Consider the following 26,994-nt stretch of genomic DNA (forward strand, 5'->3'; position numbering starts at 1 on the left):
ATCAATACACAGATGAGTCAAGAAATGTCCAACAGAGAGTAAATAACTTTACTGACTCATCAGATTCAGAAGGCGAAGGTTCCAATGGTGCCTATTATGAATCAGATGGAGGATTTAACTCGTACACCAATCCCAGACCCCAACGACGTCCTTTTTTATCGAACAGGGGGCCTCGACGAGGTTGCCCCAGAGTGAGGTTTCAGAGCCAAGGACAGTCGAGAGGGAATTTCTAAATGAACCAACAACTACAACAAGCCCAACACCAACCGCATCAGCAGCAACAACATCAGCAACAGGAACCTCAGTTCATAAGGGAAACCCGAAACAGACAGTACTGGGGTCAGGGAATGTAATTCCCATTTTCAATCTGTCCACATTGGAACTGGATAGTTCCAGTGAAGCTCTGTTGTCTAAGGGTCTTTCTTTTGTACCTCACACTTTTGTTAACACTTTTGAACTTTATAAGGATGTAGTTGCATTCTTTAGAAAAATTCGATTGAAAAAGTTATTTCAGAACAAAGAAGATAATGTGTATGATTTAACGAATGAAATAGCATTACCCTCCTCTTTCACCACTGGATTAGATCAATTAGGTCCAGAAGTAGCGGCCTTCGAATTGGTAGTCATTAAAAAATTAGAAAGGACCTTAACATTTATTCCAAAACCAGTGTATAATTTGAGCAGAAATGAATCAGTAGCTTTAAAGGAGCTATCTGAAAATAAAAAATTGACGATCAAGGGAGCAGACAAGGGTGGAGGTATTGTGGTTCTCAATTCTACTGACTATGAGAACAATATGAACACCATGCTTAATGATAATTCCACATACTTGAGAATCAATTCTAATCCCATTAATAATATCACTAAAAAAATCAGAACACTTACTAATGAAGCTTTACTGAATGGTGACATAAATAAAAAAGACTATGAATTTTTGAATAATAACAAAAATAAAACTGCTTGCATTTACGGTCTGCCTAAAATGCATAAAAACCTTGAAAATCCTCCATCTAGACCCATTGTGTCCACCATTGGTACTCCCACAGAACCCCTATCAAAATTCGTAGACCACTTTTTAAGACCGTATATTCCAATGATTAAATCATATGTGAAAGACACATGTCATATGATCAACATAGTAGAACATCTTGAAATTACACCAGAAAAGGACATATTAGTCACCATGGACATTGAATCCCTCTATAGCAACATCCCTTTGGATGAAGCAATTAGAGCTACGGATTGGTTCATAGATAAACATCAAATTATATGTCCAAAAAAATTTCTCATTGACTGTCTGTTCATCGTTTTAACAGAGAACGTCTTTGAATTCGGAGAGGACTTATATCGCCAATTTAGGGGAGTTAGCATGGGGGCATCGGTGGCTCCATCGATAGCCAACATATATATGTCCCGTTTTGAGGAGAGATTTATAGATAATGAAGTGGCACCCTTCTACGAATCCATTTCCCATTGGTCCAGATACATAGATGACATCTTTTTTATCTGGACCAATGGGAAAGACTCTCTCCTGGAGTTCCTAGAGTGGATTAACCTGACCGACAGCAATCTGAAATTTACAGCCCAATACAACTATAATCAGGTCGAGTTCTTAGATCTTTTAATTCGAGTCAACAACAGTAAATTAGAGGTAGATCTCTTTGTGAAATCAACAGCACGGAATACATTACTACATTTTAGTAGTTTCCACCCTAAATGTCAGCGGGAGAGTATCCCTTTTTCCCAATTTCTAAGAGTTCGTAGGAACTGTACAAATTTATCTGATTATGACAAACAAGCTGCAATTATGCGCAAGAAGTTCCTAGATCGTGGGTATCCACACAGACTGATAAGAAATTCTTACAAACGGGCACGTTTTTTTGATCACGATGCCTTACTAGCCCCCAAAGAACAACCTGTGAAAGACCAACTTGTCTGTGTGACGACTCACTCAACCATGAACGAAAGGATACGACAAGTCATTAATGCCAATTGGCATATTTTGAATTGCAATCCAACTTCTAATTGTACATTACATAAACCTTTATTTGCTCATAGGAGGAACAGAAACATTAAGGACAAGATAGTTCACTCAAAGTTCAATGTTAAACATTCTGACACCAACCTTCAGCAACGATCTTTAGTGACGAGTCTACCGGTTCGAGGGACAGTACCCTGTTCTTCGTGCAAATCATGCAAAAATATCTTAGGCTGTGAGGTATTTACCCATAATGGCTTTACAGCTAAAGCGATTGAATTATGGAATTGTAAAACCACTAATGTAGTTTACTTCATCAGTTGCCCCTGTGGCTTAGGCTACGTTGGCGAAACTTGCAGGTCGATTCAAACGCGCCTCACTGAGCATAGATCAGCGATAAAAACGAAAAAAGTAAACGCACCTTTAGTGAAACATTTTCTCGACAAAAATCACAAGCTAGATGAGTTCCAATGGCGCATCTTAGAGAAAATAAAAACTTCGGATAACAAAGGTGGATGCCCCATCAGGAAAAAACGAGAGGTCTATTGGATCTTTGTCTTGGACACATACAGAAGGGGATTAAATAGTGAAATCCCCTGGGAGAATGCCATACAATAATCATTCGTATGTATGTCCAGTATTTCATGAAACTCAGTCCAAATTAGTTCGATGAGCCTAATAGAGTCTCGGTTCTTTACCCCTTTTCTTTTATTACTACCTCCCTTATTTTTTATTTTTTGTTACACATAAATTGCCACCACTAGATTATAACATCTACTAAATGAAAAAATCCCTTGTAACATCATTATTGGTTCGGTGATATATTTTTTTGTAGAGTTTTATTAGATTTTAGCACCTAATAAAATTCCTAGATGTATGTTGCATCTATTCTCAACATACTGAATATCTTCATTGACACACTCATATTATTTTTAGGTGCAGTTCTCGTAAAACATCTTTCGCCCCACCCCCTTTTTCATTTGTAGTATGTTAAGTTCACCTTTCTGCACCGGGCGTAGTTATATTCCGCAATGGGCGTGTTTTTATCCCGTACACGTAACCTTTTTTGAGCTTTGAATGTCTATCGCCGGTTATCTATTTTCCACGCTACATAGATCATGCTCGTTTGTAGTTGGCCGATTGGTCACCACACCTCCCGTATTGAATGCTATAAGAGAGATTAATAACATTAAAGTATATGCCAACGCTCTAAAGTATATTCCAATACTTTGAGTTTATTCTTTGCTCGACCGTTTGCTCTCAAATTTGTAGGGAGTCCCCTTTCCCTCAAGGGGTGTGCCGTCATTACACATACGTCACCCAATAGGCGGTCCTACCATAAGATTCAACCTCCCACCCGGTCTTTGTATCTCCACGTTACAGGGAGTTTCCACTATTGGGCGTACCTTTATTCATCTTAGTTACGTATCAAGCAAAACGATTGGTCCCTATATAACGAGACACACGTCATCAATTTGGGTCATTTCACCTTCTCAACGGCTGCGGGACGCCAGCGGCTATCCTGTATGCGGCTCCTGCAGGTTGATCTACACGGCAAAGATACTTTCTACTCTCGGTAAGACCATGGTCCAGCTCGAGGCGTTACCTCTCGCTTCAACCTTCATTAATTAAACGTCTGATGAGCTACGTTCAAAATAATAGAGTTCGCTTTTTCCAATTTTATCATTTTCAGAAGTGCGAACCCAGCGTGGTGATATATCCTCCCACAGCTTTATCGCGCCGGCAAATTCCAGTCGCTTTCCATTTAAACCATAAGAATCCGGCAGCATTAATGCGTTCTTGCTTCGGGTAAGAATAACTACGAGCTATGCCATGTCGAACGTTTCTATTCTAGTTCGAAATGCAACCATTTTTTAAGTCGAGTACTATTTATGCCTCATGTTTCCTTTAAGCTCGGGCCTTGATTGCTTTTTTCTTACCGCTTTAATTCCAGCATTTTAAAGGACACTTCATAGAATCGGTTTCGAAGTGAACGTATTGTCGACTGCATACCCCTGATATTTTTCTCTGTGGGTTCGAAGAATACAGACATGCTTTCACCGATTCTTCGATTTAGTAACCGGTAGGTCATCTTCCAATATGGCACGTTATCGTTCCCTATGTAGAACACGCATCAGGTTACCATTCTGAACTACTAAATAGCCCTGTGCGTTGTTTTCTCTATTTAACAATAATGTTCAAATTGCAGCAAGGTATTATGTTTAATGACCAGCTCCTTTGTTTCTACCAATGTTGTAATAAAATTATCCGTTCCTGTTTTGTGTCCCAGCCTTTAAGATAAGCAGTCAGGAATCAAGTTGGTGGGGTATCAGGACTTATTAGCGCTCACCCCAACAAGGCTTCTTTGATTGCAATAATCTGGCTATCGCATATCTTGGTAAGCATAATTTAAACAAAAGATGTATCCTACAATATGGTGTTCTTTTTATTTAGGATCTTTTTACTTGAATCGTAAATCAGAATAGTGTATACGATATATCTGTAACTAATATGGACAAACTTTGTCTCTGTTAAATATTAGCCTTTATCGAGTATACCTAAATACATGACTTGACGCATCTTTAAAGTAGGTTCACCAACCCTATTCTGTATAAACCTCTCCAACTACAATTGACATCATAGTTATACGTTTTTACGCATAATAATTTAAACAGTCAGAAGTGCGTATTTCATAAAATTCCTAACAAAATGTACAGCTGTGTGGGAAAGGGTTTCCCGTCTTGTGGTTTCACAATCTGATAATAGATGCATGAATTTTCTATCTAAAAATTCTTGATTGCCGTTAAGTTTTAGCTTGTGATACATGACTTCTACTCCATCATTCTCAGTGATAAATAATACCTCCTTATCCAACTTGGTATTCGACTATATACTGAGGTTAGAGGCCATCTATTACTTTGGTCCTCTACCCTTTACAGTTTCCTTGGGTCCATTCTTTTGGCATTTTCCATGAGTAAACTTGTTCTCCATACACTACTACTGCTCAAGTATTATGATTATTAGTTTGTAACTTGTGTAGCTGAATTCCACCAGCTTCACACGTAGGGAGTCACTGACACTAAGGTTCTGCTTTCTGTTATTATTTGTTGTTATTTTTAGTCCTAATATTTTAGTGCTATTTATAATGTATTTTTGGAATGTTTTCTTTGATTTAATCTTTAATATTTGTAGTTTTAATTAATTGTGAACTAAAAATGTTTTTCAGATTTTACTTGTGGCTCCTGAAGAAGGCGTTTTTCACAACGCCGAAACGCGCGTCGAACAATATAGATTGCCACCGTCACAACAGTCTTTTTAATAGATGCATTTTGTATGTACTATATAAATATTATTTAGCCTGTTTTTTGTATTATTGAGCTGTATTTATGTTTTTCACTAATTGTTTTTAATACGAATTTTGCAACATTTATTAAATAATACTTGGCTTTTTACATTTATTGAGTTCTAGTTCCTTTGTGCAGTTTCTCCTTCCCATTGTGTTGATATTATGCCAAAAAGTTTTTTACACTGGGGTGAGAGGCGCCACCCTGGCAGACACGTTGGCCATTCCTGAAGAGAACCATGCCCAGAGCAAAGTGCTTTTTATTCACACCCCTGAGGTGGCCTTGCATACGCCGGGCCAGCCCAGTTCACTCACACTTACAGGGGGGACATAATAAGCATCATTTCCACGATATTCCCCACTGGCTGAGGCAACATGGTTGCGTCCACTACACTCCAAACACCAGCAGTGTGTGTCAACATGGAAATGTCTGTGGTCTGCATACTCAAGTCTCTCCAGCACATCCATGCCACACTTGGCATTGTGAGAAGTGGGACTGTCTCCAGTCCCCAGAAACGCACAGCTAAACGGCCACTGTGGGCTGTACCTGTATTCAAACCTTTTTTCCATGTTTTCAACAGTAATCCAAAATATTTATCATCAATATTCAAAAGTTCTTCAAACGAGAGCACGCACGTTGTGTACACGTAAATTTTCAGATTTCTACTATTCACAAGGTATCACTGAGGATTTAGACCAAGAATATGAGTGAAACGTGAAATTCATTTCAGGCAGTGTTTATTCATGATGTCACATAAACCAATGCATTTCGGGCACCCAGCCCTTCTTCGGGGGTCACTGTAAATTATGAAAATACAACATGATTACTGAACTGTTTTCCCAATTTTAACATTGTCAAATTCTATACTAAAACATCTATCATTCAATGATCTTAAAAACCATAAGTCACAAGCTACTCCAATTCATCTACATATGCAAACCAAAAAACTGCTGACCCCATATTCGAACCCTCATTTCATACACACGTCTACCGGCTGTATTAACAGGTTACGCCACTGCTGTTGCTGATAGCAAACGTCTCTTTACTCCTAAGGCAACCTAATACTTTTACTTTAACAGTGTCAAAGATTTGTATGCATTCATATTAATCGAACCATGTAAATTTTCTTATATGTCATCCAAATAAACATCTGGTCTTAACGGAAATAATGAGTTTATAATGATTTCAACCTGCGGTACATGACCTGAATAACGTGCTCTGAAATATCTATAAATACATCATGCAGATTATACAATAAAGTAATCTTGTTCCCCTCGACGACACATACCTTCCATGATCGACGGTTTAAAGTTGCATTGCCTAGCTGGTGGTTACAACAGTTCTTATCCCTCCCAACTTCCCTTCCTACTTTTTAAATAACCTGTTATCCATTCCGGTTGGTTCAAACTTCCCACCCTTTCACACCTGACAAATTGATCGCACCTGGGGTATTCGCCAAAGGGACTACAATTCCCACCATTCCCTGATCCCATATGTAGCTGAGTAAGCTTAAACATCATCCGTGATCATAAAAATGAACGTAGTATAAAAAATCTGTAATGCTTTTAAACACCATGTTAGTAATGTCTCATGCTCAATCGGTAAAGTCATTTGCTACAGTTCAGTTCCTGCCACCGTAATGAACCTCGAAGTTGTTTCTTGTGCGCGGCCTCGTGTAATCATTCAGCATTCCATTAACGTTCTCATGGGTGCAATCCTGTATTTTTGGGCTAAAGTTATGATGCTTGTTTATGTAGGCAGGATGCACACCTTATCTTAAATGTAATCAACCTCTTGTCCTGATTTGTCCATAGGTGCGTGCAATTTTCTGTAGTGCTATGCCCAAAGCACAGGGGTACTAACATCGTCAGAAGTGGGACTGTCTCCAGTCCCCAGAAACGCACAGCTAAACGGCCACTGTGGGCTGTACCTGTATTCAAACCTTTTTTCCATGTTTTCAACAGTAATCCAAAATATTTATCATCAATATTCAAAAGTTCTTCAAACGAGAGCACGCACGTCGTGTACACGTAAATTTTCAGATTTCTACTATTCACAAGGTATCACTGAGGATTTAGACCAAGAATATGAGTGAAACGTGAAATTCATTTCAGGCAGTGTTTATTCATGATGTCACATAACCCAATGCATTTCGGGCACCCAGCCCTTCTTCGGGGGTCACTGTAAATTATAAAAATACAACATGATTACTGAACTGTTTTCCCAATTTTAACATTGTCAAATTCTATACTAAAACATCTATCATTCAATGATCTTAAAAACCATAAGTCACAAGCTACTCCAATTCATCTACATATGCAAACCAAAAAACTGCTGACCCCATATTCGAACCCCCCTTTCATACACACGTCTACCGGCTGTATTAACAGGTTACGCCACTGCTGTTGCTGATAGCAAACGTCTCTTTACTCCTAAGGCAACCTAATACTTTTACTTTAACAGTGTCAAAGATTTGTATGCATTCATATTAATCGAACCATGTAAATTTTCTTATATGTCATCCAAATAAACATCTGGTCTTAACGGAAATAATGAGTTTATAATGATTTCAGCCTGCGGTACATGACCTGAATAACGTGCTCTGAAATATCTATAAATACATCATGCAGATTATACAATAAAGTAATCTTGTTCTCCTCGACGACACATACCTGCCATGATCGACGGTTTAAAGTTGCATTGCCTAGCTGGTGGTTACAACAGTTCTTATCCCTCCCAACTTCCCTTCCTACTTTTTAAATAACCTGTTATCCATTCCGGTTGGTTCAAACTTCCCACCCTTTCACACCTGACAAACTGATCACACCTGGGGTATTCGCCAAAGGGACTACAATTCCCACCATTCCCTGATCCCATATGTAGCTGAGTAAGCTTAAACATCATCCGTGATCATAAAAATGAACGTAGTATAAAAAATCTGTAATGCTTTTAAACACCATGTTAGTAATGTCTCATGCTCAACCGGTAAAGTAATTTGCTACAGTTCAGTTCCTGCCACCGTAATGAACCACGAAGTTGTTTCTTGTGCGCGGCCTCGTGTAATCATTCAGCATTCCATTAACGTTCTCATGGGTGCAATCCTGTATTTTTGGGCTAAAGTTATGATGCTTGTTTATGTAGGCAGGATGCACACCTTATCTTAAATTTAATCAACCTCTTGTCCTGATTTGTCCATAGGTGCGTGCAATTTTCTGTAGTGCTATGCACAAAGCACAGGGGTACTAACATCGTCAGAAGTGGGACTGTCTCCAGTCCCCAGAAACGCACAGCTAAACGGCCACTGTGGGCTGTACCTGTATTCGAACCTTTTTTCCATGTTTTCAACAGTAATCCAAAATATTTATCATCAATATTCAAAAGTTCTTCAAACGAGAGCACGCACGTCGTGTACACGTACATTTTCAGATTTCTACTATTCACAAGGTATCACTGAGGATTTAGACCAAGAATATGAGTGAAACGTGAAATTCATTTCAGGCAGGGTTTATTCATGATGTCACATAACCCAATGCATTTCGGGCACCCAGCCCTTCTTCGGGGGTCACTGTAAATTATAAAAATACAACATGATTACTGAACTGTTTTCCCAATTTTAACATTGTCAAATTCTATACTAAAACATCTATCATTCAATGATCTTAAAAACCATAAGTCACAAGCTACTCCAATTCATCTACATATGCAAACCAAAAAACTGCTGAGCCCATATTCGAACCCCCATTTCATACACACGTCTACCGGCTGTATTAACAGGTTACGCCACTGCTGTTGCTGATAGCAAACGTCTCTTTACTCCTAAGGCAACCTAATACTTTTACTTTAACAGTGTCAAAGATTTGTATGCATTCATATTAATCGAACCATGTAAATTTTCTTATATCTCATCCAAATAAACATCTGGTCTTAACGGAAATAATGAGTTTATAATGATTTCAACCTGCGGTACATGACCTGAATAACGTGCTCTGAAATATCTATAAATACATCATGCAGATTATACAATAAAGTAATCTTGTTCCCCTCGACGACACATACCTGCCATGATCGACGGTTTAAAGTTGCATTGCCTAGCTGGTGGTTACAACAGTTCTTATCCCTCCCAACTTCCCTTCCTACATTTTAAATAACCTGTTATCCATTCCGGTTGGTTCAAACTTCCCACCCTATCACACCTGACAAATTGATCGCACCTGGGGTATTCGCCAAAGGGACTACAATTCCCACCATTCCCTGATCCCATATGTAGCTGAGTAAGCTTAAACATCATCCGTGATCATAAAAATGAACGTAGTATAAAAAATCTGTAATGCTTTTAAACACCATGTTAGTAATGTCTCATGCTCAATCGGTAAAGTAATTTGCTACAGTTCAGTTCCTGCCACCGTAATGAACCACAAAGTTGTTTCTTGTGCGCGGCCTCGTGTAATCATTCAGCATTCCATTAACGTTCTCATGGGTGCAATCCTGTATTTTTGGGCTAAAGTGTACATTCTCATTCATGGGTTCATGGGTTACTTGCCTCCTTCGCACATGCCTGGTTCCCACCTCTCCCCACATTCTGCTATTGTGTAGCTGAGGTGCCATGCCGTTGATGGCTTGTGTACATGGCTAACCCAGGTTACCACAGTAAGTTGTGTTGTTGTGTCTGGTATGTGGGTATGTTGTTTGGCATGTTGTATGTGATTTTGTAACATGTGCCTTCCCAGAGTTGTGAGTTGTATGTTGGTGGTGTTGAGGTGTGTGGTGTGTTCAGTTGGTACTTACCGACGAGCACTGCATTTGCATAGATGCCAGCCTCAAATCTCTGGTTGATGATGGGCTGTTGGAAGATGAAGGAATCATGCACACTGCCTGGGTAGTTGGCGACGACATTGGTGAAGAGTCCCTGCTGGTCCACTATTGCCTGCACATTGATGGAATGCGTGTGCTTCCTTACTGTTGGAAGATGAAGGAATCATGCACACTGCCTGGGTAGTTGGCGACGACATTGGTGAAGAGTCCCTTCTGGTCCACTATTGCCTGCACATTGATGGAATGCGTGTGCTTCCTTTTTGAGGTAATTGTGTGCAGTGGCAGCAGGGGGCACGAGTACATGTGTGAAGTCAAGTGCCCCAACACGTGCGGGAAGCCAGCTATGGCGTAGTTCCCTTGCTTGGTCTCCAGCTATTCCTGCGCATTGTGTGGGAAGTAAAGGTGCTGGTGTACCAAGCTTATGATGGCATCCAAGAAAGGTGTGAGGAACTTGTATAGGGCTGGCTGTCAGACTCCACCAACTCTGGCAGTTTGGAAGGTCCCAGAGGCCAACAGGTGCAGCACAACCAGCAGTTTTGTCTGTATAGGGATGGTTGTCTGCTGTGTTGGTAACGTCAGCCTGTGGGCATTGTGGGTGAGGATGCGGAGGATGGTTGTCCTTTTGAGCCCATAGTGGGCATTGGCATCCTCTGGTGTTAAGTCTGTGAGGCTTGTGCGTTTCCTGAAGGTCCGTTGTCTTTGTCTGCACTGCCTCTGTGGTAGTCTGGGTGGGTTGTGGGGGGGTCTGGGTGGGGGACGGGCCTGGGTCGGGTGGCGGTGGGTATTGTGGCCCTCTTGGGGCTCCGCGCTGCATGATCAGTAGCTCCATGGCATCTGTTGTTCTTCGGGTGTGGCTCTGGGCTGGGCTCCCTTTTATGGTGCAGGTTGTCGTCCGACTTAACACCAGGTGGGAACAGGTGTTAAATTCCTACTGCTAACACACTTTATCACCTGTTTTGGGATCTTATCGCCAATCTGGCTGGTCGTTGATAATATTGCAAAGTGGTGTTGTCATGGATTTTTGCACAGGAACACCTACTCTGCATCTCATTAGAGTTAGTTGCCGATGTCATCTTTGGCAATGTTTTTTGCGACTGCTAATGCAGGAAAACTGGCGATATTGCCTGTTAACACCCGCTTGTGAATAGGGAGATGAATCTTTCGCCACTTTGACTGTGATAAAGTGCAGCTAACTCAGTGATAAATCCTTGAGAATATGCCCCAGAGAATCTCAATGCGGATTGGATATTTACGGACCCCGATTTAGCAGGTTGTTTTACCAAATGCTGTGGGCACAGGTAGACGTTTTACCACTTGGATAGACTTGGACAGGCTTAGGATTTTCTTAATTATAGAAAGAGAACTGATTCTGTGGCACTCCAAACACTAATGACTTTTATCTGCTGTATTTTGAAGTGTACCAAGGAAGAGGTGTGGTGCAGCAGCCAGAGTGGTTCGATCACCGGTGACAGCTTGGCTCAGCATCATGTGACTCTGGACAATAGCTCATTTAACTTCCCTAATGGCCCCCACCACCTTGAAACCCTTAATGGGGGTTATGCTTGCGCTTTACAAATAGGAATTATGCTTACCATTACCACTAGGAAACATGATTATAATAACTGTTTGCAGTATGATCCTCATGATAGTAATATGTGTTGTGAGAGTGAGAGGAACTGCCCTGCCTGAGACAACACCATTTGTAGGTTTCAAGAAAAATTGTATTCCATTTGGGAACAAGAAAATTGTAACTGAGATCATGGACTTGAGTTAGATTTTGGCGGATGGGTTACTCCGTCACACCAGTGATGGATTTCCCTTTCCCCGAAATATAAATCACATTATACCCTATGGGATTATATTTTAGCAGACAGTATATCCGTCAATGTCTTGTTGAAGTAACCTAACCACAAAGATCTAAATCACGCACTATATGTCAATCACAAAGGTTGCATTCGACAAATGGAATTGCAAATCCTGAAATTGTTTTGCAACAATGTGACTAGGAGACGTATGAAAATGCCCATGCGTAATATATGTAAAAATCTCACGAGACAACAGAGTTTTACTCATTGCAGATCAATAACACATTCGTAATAGTACAGCTCAGAATATATCAAGCATCAAGAAACAGAATGTCCATTCACGCTATAGCATTTAGGGGCATTGGTGCATCACAATTAGTAAGATAGGAACTACAAAAAACAAAAATGCAAAAGCAAGGATACACACAGACACTCTGCTTCAAAAAATACACTAAAAACCATGCGAATACAAGCGTCTATAATGAATCTACCATACATTGTGCCAGTTTTAACTTGCACTGCAGTCAAGGTCAAGATAACATTCAGTCAGTTCAACAGCACACACATTGTCACACAAGGGGCATCTATTCGAGAAAAAATAGTGTTATATCGCTGCAGTCCAGGACACAGACAGGCAGATTGTACACGATGACAAGTATGAAATTAGGTCAAATGCAACTGTAGGTTACACGGAACCAAAACGTGGCAAACAAAGGACAAACTGGACAATACCAGCAACACATACAAATGCCCATGTTACAATGCTGCATACACAACATTTCTGTGAAGACTTGTTCGGGAGGTGCAGAGGGCGGGCAGCAAAGACATCCAGGGGCTACTGGGCACCAATTAAGTCAACTGAGGTCATTCTCAACTGGTGTGCTAGGTGTCCGTACTATTTACATCTCAAACTGATAACCAAACATTTCCCTTCAACACTTGACTTTAAAGGTAATGATGATAGAGAAGTCTTACAGGTGGCTTTAGAGTTTGGTGGAGGGGGTACTTCATCGCAACTGCGATGGAGTACTCTCTCTGCCAAACTGAAGGTCTGCCTGTCTGATGAAACAGACCGATGTTAAATCAACTTCATGACTAATTTAGGTTACTTTATTTTATGTAATTATTAAATAAAAAAATGTCCTATATTTTGAATGAGTCATTTCTCTTATTTTCTTATCTTCCACTCAGCTGCTGTGCCGGCACTACATCTTCTTAGGTAATGAGTAAGTAACTATTTTTCTCTTTGATATATACTCGGACATTGTTTCCCATCTCCTCTTTTGTAAGAAAGCATACTCCTGCGTTGGCACACTTTTAGTATCCCGCTCACAGCGAGTTTGATGCAGCTCCTCAAACAGGACTCACGCCTTGTCCCTTGCACAGCTCCTTAGTCAATAGTCAGCTCAGCTGATAATTTCAAAAGGCAGGCTCTCCTCTTGGAGATGCAGCCAAGTAAACCTCTTAAAACAAGCACTCAGTGCCTCCTTAAACAGGTTTGTTGCATCATAGAACAGTGTGCAAGAAAAAACAAAGATCATCTAACGTTAAAAATAGAGTGCTGTTTCATGTTGTGAACATGAACCAAAGAAAGCAGAAGTGGGAAGATGTCAATGTTCTCAACCAGCAGTAGAAAGGTACATCAACATTTGTTTATGTTATAATTTTAAATATCTCAACTTGATAAAAAGCATCAGCACATTTCACATAAAACAATATTCTAGATTTCAAATCTCTTTACAATTTAAATTGACACCAACCATCAAAATACACAAAAACAATGAGATATAATTAAGCTAGCGTAAACAAATATGCATTACATCATTCATTGTTGTAAAATTATGAGTGATGGACAAAAAATTGAGCAAAAGGAAGCTAGGGATACATAAGACAGTGAAAGGTTGTGTGAGAAAAGAAGGAGGAAGAGGTGTGGACAAGGCCACAGATCAACAACTGATAGAGGGAATTGATGGAAGAAAATGAAAATCGAAAGATAGAGCAAGGGGTAAGAGAGAGAAATAGAAGATGCATCAGTCAAGATTAGTGCCTAATGGGATAGATGACTGGCAAACAGATGTGATTTAATTGCTTTGTGAATTGTTTCCCTCCTTATTGACCGAAGAAACAGTGACTCCCCCGAGTAGGTATGCTGTCACCCTCCAATTAAGGTACACATCAAAGGGGTCTCCCTAAGCAGGCACAGGTAGGAAGAAATTACAAGAAAGGACAGAAAGTTATCTGTGGTAATATGGTTGAATCTTTATTAAAGACGAAGAGCTTTTCAAGAATAAGGAATCAAGACATCAAACGTGTCCTGAGGTTATATAATATGCAGGAAGCTGTAGGTAAATCCATGGGGCCAGCAACCTTGACGAATGTGTGACTACAAGACTGCCCTTTTGCCTGCACTCGTGGGAGGCATGTGGTCCTCCAAATATTGCGCAGACATTTGACCGATATAATGCCACATTGAGGATAAGTATATTATTACGGCACTTTTTCTTAAAAGAACACATTTTTAAATATTTTTTGTATTCATCATTTCCAGTGAGGGAATTTATATTGCTGTTTTTCCCTGAAGAAAGCCATGGACCCCTAGGGCTGTCTGTTGGTTGAAACATGTTGGCAAGTATTCTACAGTCATGGGACCATCATATCTTTGGTACACCCACGTTTCTGTTTTTAACAGCTACCACTACTCTATATTAAAGGGATACTGTTTTTTTTTAATCTTTAACCGCCCTGCCTTTTCTCTTAAGTGCTCCCTGAAACACGGTTGAGCCCACCCTGGCCTTTAGGAGCCAGGGCGCACCCGATGATGAAGCATGACACTACTAGAGTGTGTGAGGGTTGTTATAAAAAAGACATACTGCTCCCAATAGTGGTAGTAGCAGTTAACTGAATTCACCTCCTGATAGAGAATGGTGCCTCTACCTCTCTTATCTACTCTTGTTAGGGCTGGATACTTTTGTTGATTAATATTCTAGCATTACGACCAGCAAAGCATTTAGAAAGCGGGGGTTGGGCTTTGAACCTACCAGCCAACCGGAACGAATATTACCCTTTATTATATGTTGGCTTTTGTTTTGTGTGGTCTGATCATATATCTTTTTATATAAAGTTTATAATCGTTTTATCAAACTTGTGTGGAGTCCATTTGTGGTGTCACCCATGGGTTGCTTTGAGTGTGGTTGCACATACTGAACACTCGTGCCTTGGAGATAAGCCTGGCTGCTCGTGCCATGCTACTAAGTGGGTGAGCAGGGCGATCTCAAACGGTGTCCTTACTTGGCCTAACGTTGAGTGAGGAGTCCTGGGTCTCGCAATTGGTGACAGTAGTGCAGGACCGGGACTCCAGCTTCCAACAAATTGTAACTATATGTAAACAATGCTGACACAAAATTAAATTCGGATGGAAAACAGGAACAGATCCAGTGAAGGCACGTACACTGGTGTTACGCCCAGAAACCAATGCAAAAAATAGTGTGTGAAACTAAAGTAAATGTCCAGATGCTAAATTAGATTTGTAAGGGGTCCAGTAGCATGGGAGGAAACAACTGAGCAGAAGAAGGGACAAATATAGACCTCTGAAAAACAAAGCATTTGGAAAGGCACAGGAAGAAACCAATGAGAAGTGATTGGTGTGCTGAAAGCCACCAGAGCAGATACTCCATGTCTTGAGAGAAAGCGCATGCATGGCCTATGCATGACCTAAAAAGATAAGTATGGCCTTCTTTGTTTGTCAAGTACAAGTACAGAGGAGACTGACAGTGAGGTCACAAGCATTAGCAATTGGAGCCCCTAGATCTCTATTGGCTTTTTACAAGTGTTCGAACAAGTTTGCTTGTGATGTGCCTGTATACAACGTGAATAAGTAGCCAGTTGTTTGCATTAGCCCAGTCTCCTCAACCGTTTTGGCTATGTCTCTTTCTTCTGGACTATGCAGTGATGTGTCCTTGAACACATCCCTGCACTCCCTGTCAAAGGTAGGTAGGCAGCAATAAACATTAGTAAGTCCAGTAAGGTAATTTTAAAGTCTAGAATTGGGGACAAGCACTCATGTTCATGCAACTAGTGGCAGTATCCTAGAGAACCTAAGGTTCTCCTTTGTACATGTTACTGTAAGACATAGACATCTTAGAACTCTGTGTTAACTTTAGCTATGTATGTGTTAGTGACACAGCACTCATGCTAGTGTGCTCTGATGTTAGTTGCATGACATCCCAAACGGAAGTAGCTGTGGTGTTACTCGCATAGTGATTGACTTTGCACATTGAAAATGCAGGTTATTCGTTAATGACCAAATGATGGCACATGAGGCAGATAGACTCAGTCTGATCAATTCCCTGATGCATGGGAAAGAATCATTGCGTAAAGGCTTCTCAGCCTTTTGGCTTATATGAAGTGTAGTAAGAGTAAATGACAAAAGTTTACAATAATGCATTAGAAAGTGCATAGGAATGTGTTGTTTAACATTTATGTGTTTTCTGACGGTTGGAGTGTGGTAGAGTATTGTTAATCACTTAGGTGTTGTTCATTTTATTGAGGACCAATAGAGTTTATTCAAAGGTACACTAACTTAGGACATGTTATAATTTGTCTGTTGTCATGTGCTAGGGTTGTGGTAGGGTAGCATAAAAAAATCAGTAACAGTTTATATGTTGTTCTCCTTTTGATAGATGTGAGAAATCATGAGTAGTCAGAGTAGCAGCCAGGGGTGTGCTGCATTATGTAAGGCAATAAACAATCCACACGCAAGGACAGTGTCATTTTAACAAATCTTTGTATTTGTGCCAAATCTCTTATTGCAGCAATGCCAAGACCCATAAAGCATTTAGAGTATGCCATTAAATGGAGCTATGTGATGAGCCAACGGGTGAGTAATTAAAGCTTTAAACATTGTTTGGATGCTGCTCATTTGATCAGCAGTTATTTCCATCATATGGCTTCAATATGCAGCAGTAGGCAGTATACATGTGACTTTTAATATTACTAAAGTAACTTACCTGTGAAGTAAAGCGCTGCTAATTAAGTGTAGTACAACCTACCTGTGATGTAGTCACTGCCGGCGTAAGGTCCAAGATGTAATGGCTCCCAATGTAAGGCCTATTATGTAACAGTAGCATACCCAATGCCATAATGATTTCTGCCTCCAGGTATTTGACCTATCATTTTACCAAATGGCCGTTGCAACTGCCATCAGTTACATAAACATCACCAAATAGAAAACATAGATGTTCTGTTATTTCACAAGGAAAATTTTGCAAGGAACTCTATGCAAGACGCCAGTGCATTTGAGGAGATTCAGACCTCCATTGTTACAATTCGTACAGAAGAACCACAAGGGGAAATAGAGGAATGCTTCAAAATATATAGTGCTGCAGTGGCTGAGGGAAGCAAGCCAAGGCTCCCAAGGGACCACAGTGGTGAATTAAAAGGCACTCTGGGGCATATTATCAAGGACAGGTGATACATTATCGCCGCTTTTATCGGCAGGAAACTGCCGATAAAGCGGCGATAATGGCCTTGATAATATGCTCTATGAATTCCAATCGAAGCCCATGTTAGATGAGAGCACATCTAACATGGGCTTCGATTGGAATTCATAGAGCATATTATCAAGGCCATTATCGCCGCTTTATCGGCAGTTTATCAAGGACAGGCGATACATTATCGCCGCTTTTATCGGCAGGAAACTGGCGATAAAGCGGCGATAATGGCCTTGATAATATGCTCTATGAATTCGAATCGAAGCCCATGTTAGATGTGTTTACATCTAACATGGGCTTCGATTGGAATTCATAGAGCATATTATCAAGGCCATTATCACTGCCGATAAAAGCGGCAATAATGTATCGCCTGCCCTTGATAATATGCCCCTCTGAGACTCCGGAGACATAAGAGAGCTTTTATGGCCAAACCTAAGAGCATATAAGGGAGGAGTACATTTAACTACAGCTCTTACATCCATTGTTTAGATATTACAATCTCTATTTTGCCAGTTTTGTTGTTTATCAGGGCCGGCATGAACAGTTATTTTAGTACTTGTTCACATAACATTGCGACTACTGGATAGACAGTTTTTTTGTTACGTCCACAGGGGCCCTTAATGTCACTTTTTAAGATGAGTACACATATTATTCATCTCAAAAGTAGTTGCTGGCCCCAACGTGCTGCCTGCCATTTCATCAGCAGGTCTTGCTGCGTGTTGTTCTCGAGGTGGTGGGCTAGGAGGGAAGTCCTTACCATCATCTGGGTTAGCATTGTCGGAGTCCAGTGGCAGACCCCTCCTCGTGGTGATGCTGTGAAAAATTGCACATGTGGCTATACCTTTGTGATGTGTCTGGATTGTACTTTAGTACTCAATCAATTGGATATATTTATAGTGGAATCTGCTACTCAGTAATGCAGATGTACTTTAAATGACAGCTTTACAATAGATATTCCTCTGTTCCCTCTATGTCAGCAGTGCAGGATAAGGTGTCAGGTGCACTATCTCCATTAAATAGCTATGTGGGTTTTGTTGATGTGCTCACCATGCCGTATGTATTGTGTTATGAGTTTTCTCATGTAGACTTACCAAGCTACCAACGGTCTCCCTGGCTAGTCTTGTAGGTTTGCCATAAAGAGGATATCGCAGTCCCATGTGCACATTATAGGTGTTTTTTGGATACTGTGTCACTAAGCACATGATGAAGGTTCCAGAGCTGAACATTTATTTTCTGTTCAGATAGGGCTGACTCTCTCTGCTTCTTTACAGATGCTCACCTTCTGTATGGTATATAAAGATGTAAGTGCAATTTACACAGCCTATAATATGTGGTAGCTGTGCTGTCTCATAGAATTGCGCCACCTTGCCTGGCAATTCACCAGGGGGTTATCAGAATATTAAATGAGTATATATCGTGCCCAACATTGTATCCATGAAGCTCCTACCCTGGACAGTCCATTCAGGGAAATGTCACATGTATTGTGCTTTGGTAGCATCCTGACTCTAACAGGGTAAAGCACGCCTATAGTGCCCAGGAATTCCCAGATGACTGTCGGGCTGTTCCGCAATAGAATTGAGCCTCATGGTCTGGTGCCCAACATATCAGACAGCAGAGTGAAGTAGGAAGCAGTCCATGTGGATAATACATGTGTCAGAACATGGAGGGTGTCGTAAGGAGTATGATATCAGAGGAGTGGAATTGAGTATGGAGAGAGAGGAACATGGAGAAATCAGCTGGGAGAGCCAAACAGAAGAAGCCAAGCAAGAACCTGGGAGGAGAATCCTTGGGAACAGCGGCTGAACAGGACATTGGGGATACTTCTTCTTGTGACTCCTAGGAAGCTGAGACCAGTACCAGGAAGGAAGGGGAGCCCCAGGAGACATCACCAAACATGCACAAACCCAATGACCAGGAGAGAAAGGAGGACACTGAGTTCCCTACTGCCACGAGGAGGGGTGTGGCCTGAGGCAAGTTCCCCTATTTCACTTCATGGATTGGTGGAGGCGGTGGCAACACCGGTGTAGCCCACAGGGAGACTCTCAGTGATGAGTGACAAGAGGAAGACACAGGTAACTCAACATTACTCACTGAAAATGGTGGTGGTGGCACTAAAGAAGTTCAGACTCAGGAGGAGCAGGCTCCTAATTGTCAGTAGAGATGGTGAGAACGATACCAGGAAGCCTAGAAACTGGGATAACCACGGAACCAGAAAGGGAGCTATACACTATATAAAAGGGGATACCCCATAAATCAATCATTAAGTGTGTCTCATACCCTAATACGTAGTTGTGTGGTCTTCTGGCTTTGGGATGACGTAGGGGTATATGGGTGTGCCTGCCAACCATGTGCTGCAGCTCATATTTTAAATCTAGATTAGCTGACCTATAAAATCTCTAACTAGCTTTACTTCTCTTTCTCTGATTCTCTGTCAACATATTTTCTCCACCTTTACTTTTGCATTTTGTGCTGCCATTGTGAAATACTGCATTGTATTTTTAGTTTCCTTTAATTATTTGCACATGGTTACCAACTGCTTCTACTTCATAGAAAGTCACAACTTGCTATTTGTAGTCACATGTTGCTGATTTCATATTCATTCGATACACTGTTTATTTCGAGATTGCCTACTTTTGGGGCTCTTGGGAATCAGCTTGAGCTGACTACAGTTGGAAATTAGTTTGACCAATGTTTGAGTCACAATTTTTTTTTCTGTTTATGTTATTGTGGTTCTTCGTAAGCTACTACTGGTCTGATGCTAAAACAATGTAAAATGTTACCTGAAAAAATATGATCATTTTCAAGTTAGAAACTGTGAATAATAGGTGACCTAAACAAATTGTTTCTGTAACTCTGACTCTATTTCACTGCTACCTTTATACAAACTTATGAAGGCTGCCTGGAGTTAATATTTGTTCTAATGAATGATACCAAGAGCTTAGGAGCAGGTTGCATAAGACAGTGCCCATTAAGTTTGTATACAAGTTTCTAAGTGCCAAAATACTCTTAGTGCTATTAATCACTGAAAATGTGATTTCAAAACAGTTGTTCCTCATAAAGCTGTAACCTGATATTAAAATAGCTCAGTTTTCTGGAATCACTTACACTGAGGCAAACAGTGTTATCGTCTAAATCAACTCCAGCACTGCAGCAATTGATTGTTTTTGGGAATGTAGGGGGGGGGGACAATTTAAGGCTTCTAATAAGAGGATTTGGAGTGTTGTTATCCTTGTTTGCCCTTAAACATGGCTTTTTATATTGAATGCTCTTAGTTCAAAATTATTAAGATTAATTCGTTTCAAAATAGGGCCTGGTTCACAAAGACTTGTCACTCAGACAGTCAAAAAGTAAGTTTATTGGTACCAATAAACTATTCCCATCATAAAACATGTGCACATCAAACATCATTAAAAATGTATCTCAATATTTGATGATACCCAAATACAACAACTACTATACATATGTTAAAATGCAAAACAAAACAAATCACCAAATTAATTAATAACCCTTACTTTTCTTTTTAATCATTTGCAAACAAATTTTGACTGGTAATATTACCTCTAATGATTGCATAGTGCATATAAACTACCTAGGGCCATATTAGATAAAGTGCCCCGGGGGACATAGGCGCTATCTTGAAGGGGCATTCCCCCGTGTAAATGAAGGGATCACTTTGACTCTGCACCCGCTCCGTTTTACTGACACGTGTGCAGAGGCAAATAAGCTCTCAGGAAAGCGCACCTAAAAGGTGGTGCACTGTCAGTTCGCCTCCCCCCCCTGAGAGCAGCAATCTGGACGAGGAAAGGGGGTCCATAAAAGTCATCTCCTTGCAGGTGGGTGCAGTTACTGAATGCACCTGCCTACAAGGGAATCTCTAATCCCTCTTCAAAGTGCTGTTGAGTTGCTGCCTGCACGGTGAAAACATGGAGCAGATGTAAAGCAGCCGCTCCATTTTTTACAGGAATGTGCTTCCCCTAAGGCAGCACAAGTTCGCAGCTGCCCTGGGGACAGGGCATTCATTGTAATCGCGTGTTTTTCATTGATTGCACCGGGCGCACCCTTTTAAGGTTGAGCCCAGCGCAACAATGAAATAGAGCATTTACCGAATTACAGCCGCTGGTTTGTTTTGATGTCATATTCCTTTAAAATAGGCTTTAAAAATCAGTGCCTTTCCCCAATATAAAACCAACAATCCAGTAAATTATGCACACTTGTACATTTTATAACATACCACAATTACAGTATCCACCAATTTTAAAAGACACGTTGGGTAACTTCATGCCAGACAAAATTGTGTCAAGACCCAATCTATGGCCCTCACTATGAGTTTAGCGGAACGGGGCCGGTTCAACGCTGGCTTCGCAACACCAAACCCACACAAGGCCCGCCACCGTATCACAAGTTAAACTCATGCTACATGAGTTCAACTCATGATACGGTCGGTGGTCCTTTGCCTTTCCCATGTCGGTGCCTGGAAAACAGGCACTGCAATAGGAAGGGCAAAAAGGTTCCAGCATGGCCTGGACATGGATGTCCATGCGGTGCTGGAACTTGGTAAGGATACAGACAGGGGTGCCCCCTGATGTGGGGGCACATGGGGGCCCTGTAGGGCCCCATTTGTTTCTGCACCACCAGCCTTTTCATGGTGGGGTTTCGCCTTGAAATTTCTGGCGCTACAGAAACTCAAATTATGCTGAGAGAGACTGCGCCAGTTCCTGCTCAGGATAATGTGCTGTGGCAATCCTGCGCTACCGTCAGGGAACAACAGTTCCCTGGCGCAGCCGGCAGTCCACCGCTGATACAACTTTCAATTGGCAAAACGGTGGACCGCAACTCTTGCGCCACAGCCAGACTCGTAATATGCCCCTATATTTCCAAATGCTATGTCGCAAGACTGTGTCAGGCAATCTTGAAGTGTAACGGTGCACATCCTCATTACACCATGAATTAATTATGTGTGTGATCAACACTTTTGAGCCTAAATACCTCAGATCATATTTTCTAGACAATACCTAGATTTTCCTATGTAAATCCAGCAGGGGGACGAGGAAAGTAGAATATTTCTTAAAGGCTCTCTTACACTTGAAGCACATTGCAACTCACTATTTAAAAACACATTTTTACAGAAATATGTAATTTTGTCCTCTCGTTCCTGTAGTAACATATTACAAAATCGTATCCACAACTCCATTGGGATAAAACACCAGGAGGCAAGTTTCAGTTTTGTTCTTATTGAATTAACTATAGACTAGAGAATGCTTAAAGGTCTTTTCGGACAATCGCTTTCCAACATATTCCAGTCTTGATATTCACTCATATATAACAAATTTCTGTACCATAAAGAAATTTTGTTTGCACCATGGCCTTAAAAGCTTCGCAAACTGGGAGTATATTGTATTCTTCATAATCCCTGTAGAACTAGTGTAAACCCAGGACAAAAGGAAATGCTCATGCTTTTACAGAATTCAGATGTAAGCGCATATGTATAAACACATTTTGCTTTTCTTAACGGTCAAATCACTATTTTGGGCCGTTAGAAAGTGCAATATGGCCCTTTGGTGTGTACGAAAGGCATAAGTGGCATCGCAAAATGCGATTTCTAACCAGTAGAAATTGCATTTTGGAAATCACAAAATAGGAAATGGCAATAGGGATATGCTATTTGCGATTCAGTAACTGCATATACAGAGAATTTCCTAATTGCGACTTGTCGCAAATTGGACATTTAGGAAATGCAATTGCCATCAAATCCAGCTGGTGGTAAAATATTGCAAACTTTAAAAAAAGTCTTTCAAAATGCATCAAACAAGGTCACCCTCTGTCTAAAAATTCTCTCCCTCTCCTCCTCCTCCACGGCTGTGCTCCTAGGATGTGCATAAGTTTGCATTGAATTAAGAAGAGCTGTTACACTTTGCACATGGATTACCTACGATGCTAAATTGAACATGCTTTTTTTTCTATTTTTGCGTGTTTTCAAAATGTACAATAGCTTTCTTCAGTTAAGGAGGGTCCAGATATTGTTAGTGGATCACTGAAATAATATCGACTACCAAAATATCGACTACCCAAAATATCGACGAGAAAATATCTACAACCAAAATATCGAGTTTGTATGTACAAACAGGTAAGTACAAAAATATCGAGTACAAAATATCGTTAACAAAAATATTGTTGTAAAAAATATCGACTTTAATAAAAACAATGTTTAATTACATTAATATAAAAAATTAATTACTAAAATATAATTAACAATACTTAAAATAACTTTTAATAATTAAATAATTAATGAAAGTAAAAAAATAATATTTTTTTAATCATATTTCTTAAAACATATATATATATATAGTAACAAAATTTAATTAAATAATAGCCAATATTATTAACGTACAAATACAAAAGAGTAAAAATTACTATTCCCACTGCAAAGAGTGCAACAGTGGATATAAGACGTTACAACGCAACTTTTACAACGCACTACCATTACAACGTAAGTATTGGTAAGTATATAATAATTTTTTTTAATTTAAATTATTTAAAATTATTTAAATATAATTTAATTTAATTTCATTTCATTAAATTAAATTAATGTAAATTTAATTGTACTTTATTTTTACACTGAACCCCTGTACCCCTGTACCCCAAAACTGACCCTGAACCCTAAAAAAACCCTTTACCCAAAAACCCAAAACTGACCCTGAACCCTAAAAATACCCCTTTACCCAAAAACTAAAAACTGACCCTGAACCCTAAAAATACCCCTTTACCCAAAAACTAAAAACTGACCCTGAACCCTTAAAATACCCCTTTACCCAAAAACTAAAAACTGACCCTGAACCCTTAAAATACCCCTTTACCCAAAAACTAAAAACTGACCCTGAACCCTTAAAATACCCCTTTACCCAAAAACTAAAAACTGACCCTGAACCCTAAAAATACCCCTTTACCCAAAAACTAAAAACTGACCCTGAACCCTTAAAATACCCCTTTACCCAAAAACTAAAAACTGACCCTGAACCCTAAAAATACCCCTTTACCCAAAAACTAAAAACTGACCCTGAACCCTAAAAATACCCCTTTACCCAAAAACTAAAAACTGACCCTGAACCCTAAAAATACCCCTTTACCCAAAAACTAAAAACTGACCCTGAACCCTAAAAATACCCCTTTAATTTAACATAATTAGCAATTAATCAATTAAATTAAATTAATTACCAATTACATTTTAATTAATTAACAAATAGTATTTAATTACCAATTAATTAAATATTACTACCAATTAATACATTTACATATTTAATAAATAATAATTAAATTACTTCCCACCCTATTCCCCTATAAACCCACAACCCGCTACAGGAAATACATTATTTTAATTTACATAATTAGCAATTAATCAATTAAATTAAATTAATTACCAATAAAATTTTAAATCATTAACATATAATATTTAATTACCAATTAATTAATTATTACTACCAATTAATACATTTACATATTTAATTAATTATAATTAAATTACTTCCCACCCTATTCCCCTATAAACCCACAACCCGCTACAGAATAAAATTACACAATAATTTAAAAAAAATCATGAATTAAAAATAATTATAACATAAAATGACACTTTTCACACATATTATAACATAAAAACACTATAAATAATTACATATTATATAAAAAACGATATTTTTTACTTTCGATATTATTTACAGTCGATATTACTTCACTTACCTTAAAAACGATATTTTGGCTGTCGATATTCTGTCCTGTCGATATTTTCTCCAAACGATATTTAAAACTCGATATTCTGTCCAAACGATATTTTGGAGTCGATATTATGTCTGTGCACCATTGTTAGTGGCTACGATCAGGGTGGTCTCGATGCTGTGATTGCTGCAGAAGCTGGATTGGGAGGCGTTGAGTAGCTCGTTATGCTGCAGGTGTGTCATGAGTTGCCTGTTGGTCTTTTCCAGTACACACTCCACTTCTCTTGGTACTTTACAGCATAAATTAAATCTACAACAATCTTTTATTTTTAGATTGAGGAGCAGCTAGCATGGCCACCAATTGATTTTCCGGCATTAACATTAATCTGCACATTTGATATTGGTCATCTTCAATCTACATAGCATCACCAGGTTGTATGTCAGAACACTGTAGTTAGGAAAATCATGTTCCATAAATATTATCGGCCTGATTTAGATCTTGGCAGGTGGGTTAGTCCGTCACAACAGTGATGGATATCCTGTCAGCCGAAATATAAATCCCACAGGATACAATGGAATTTATATTTTAGCAGATGGAATATCTGTCACCATTGTAACCCACCTACCAAGCTCTAAATCAGGCCTTTTGTCTCAAATATCTTTGACAAAATATTATCCCATTGCGTGCAGAGTTTTTATTATTAACTCTGATGGAGCGATATTTCTTAAAACACTATTTAGGTCAAGATATTTATTTTGGGTGATATTTTACGTGTGATACTCTGGTAGGGAAACGATCACCAAATCAGGTACAGAAAACTGAGTAGACGATCTCTGTATATTAACTCCCTAACAACACAGCAGAGGCTTGATGGACATCTTTTGAAGTGCCTGAAAGTGCTAAACACTCACTTCTTTTTCTCCCTGTATGATTAGGAGATACAATCATTCATTCTGCCACCTTCCTCCATTACTCTCCAAAAAAGAGCCCATCATATGTTATACAGGCTTTAGTGGACTTCCTGAAATCTAACATTTACCCTCTAATCAGCAGACGCAATGTCTTTCCAATCAGAACTAGACATGGTCCTACAGTTTTCTGTAAGTAGTGCATGATTATCTACACATATTTACATGAACAATTACCTTCCACCAAACATACATACACATATATTCAGTGCTGTCTGATGTGGCCAACGATGGTATTCAGAGCTTTACAGGAATGCTAAAATAAGGAAATAGATTAACATTAAGTCAATTTTCTTTGACACACGTCTATTATGTAGTTTTATTGAAATCATTGAATGCTTTAACATATCGATGATTTACTATTTAAATCCCTTTCAGACTGACAACCAGAATCCACCCTGGATTTCTTTTCAAATAGCAGTCTAAGTACTCTAAGTACTTGATATAGTGCAGACATAGAAGTGACACCTTTAATTAACATTTTGACATAGAATAGGCTGCTCAACTTGGGGAGTAGTTTATAAACTATAGTATTGTGTGGATTGCACTTGAGACCAGATTGCGTAAAACAGAATGTGATCCAGATAGACCATGGGGCAGGTAACTGAAATAGTGTTAGATCTAAATGTGGGTTTTATTTTCGATGCACTAGTGTAATTCGGTGTAGTTGCAGTTATTTGGCGTAACAAAAGTTGTCTTATGCCAGAGATTAAACCATTATGCCATGTCACCTAATAAGAAGACGGTTTTGGGGGAAATCCTAACATGAGAGAACAGGAAGCAACGCAGTTGGCACAAATGGAAATTGTATTTTCTGAACACGAGTGGAAGTTCTTTTTTAATGCGGGTGCCCGAAATCAACTCAAACATACATCTTTGCGCAGGATTTTA

Source organism: Lissotriton helveticus, chromosome 6 (assembly GCF_964261635.1).
Source record: "Lissotriton helveticus chromosome 6, aLisHel1.1, whole genome shotgun sequence".
In the NCBI taxonomy this organism is placed as follows: Eukaryota; Metazoa; Chordata; class Amphibia; order Caudata; family Salamandridae; genus Lissotriton; species Lissotriton helveticus.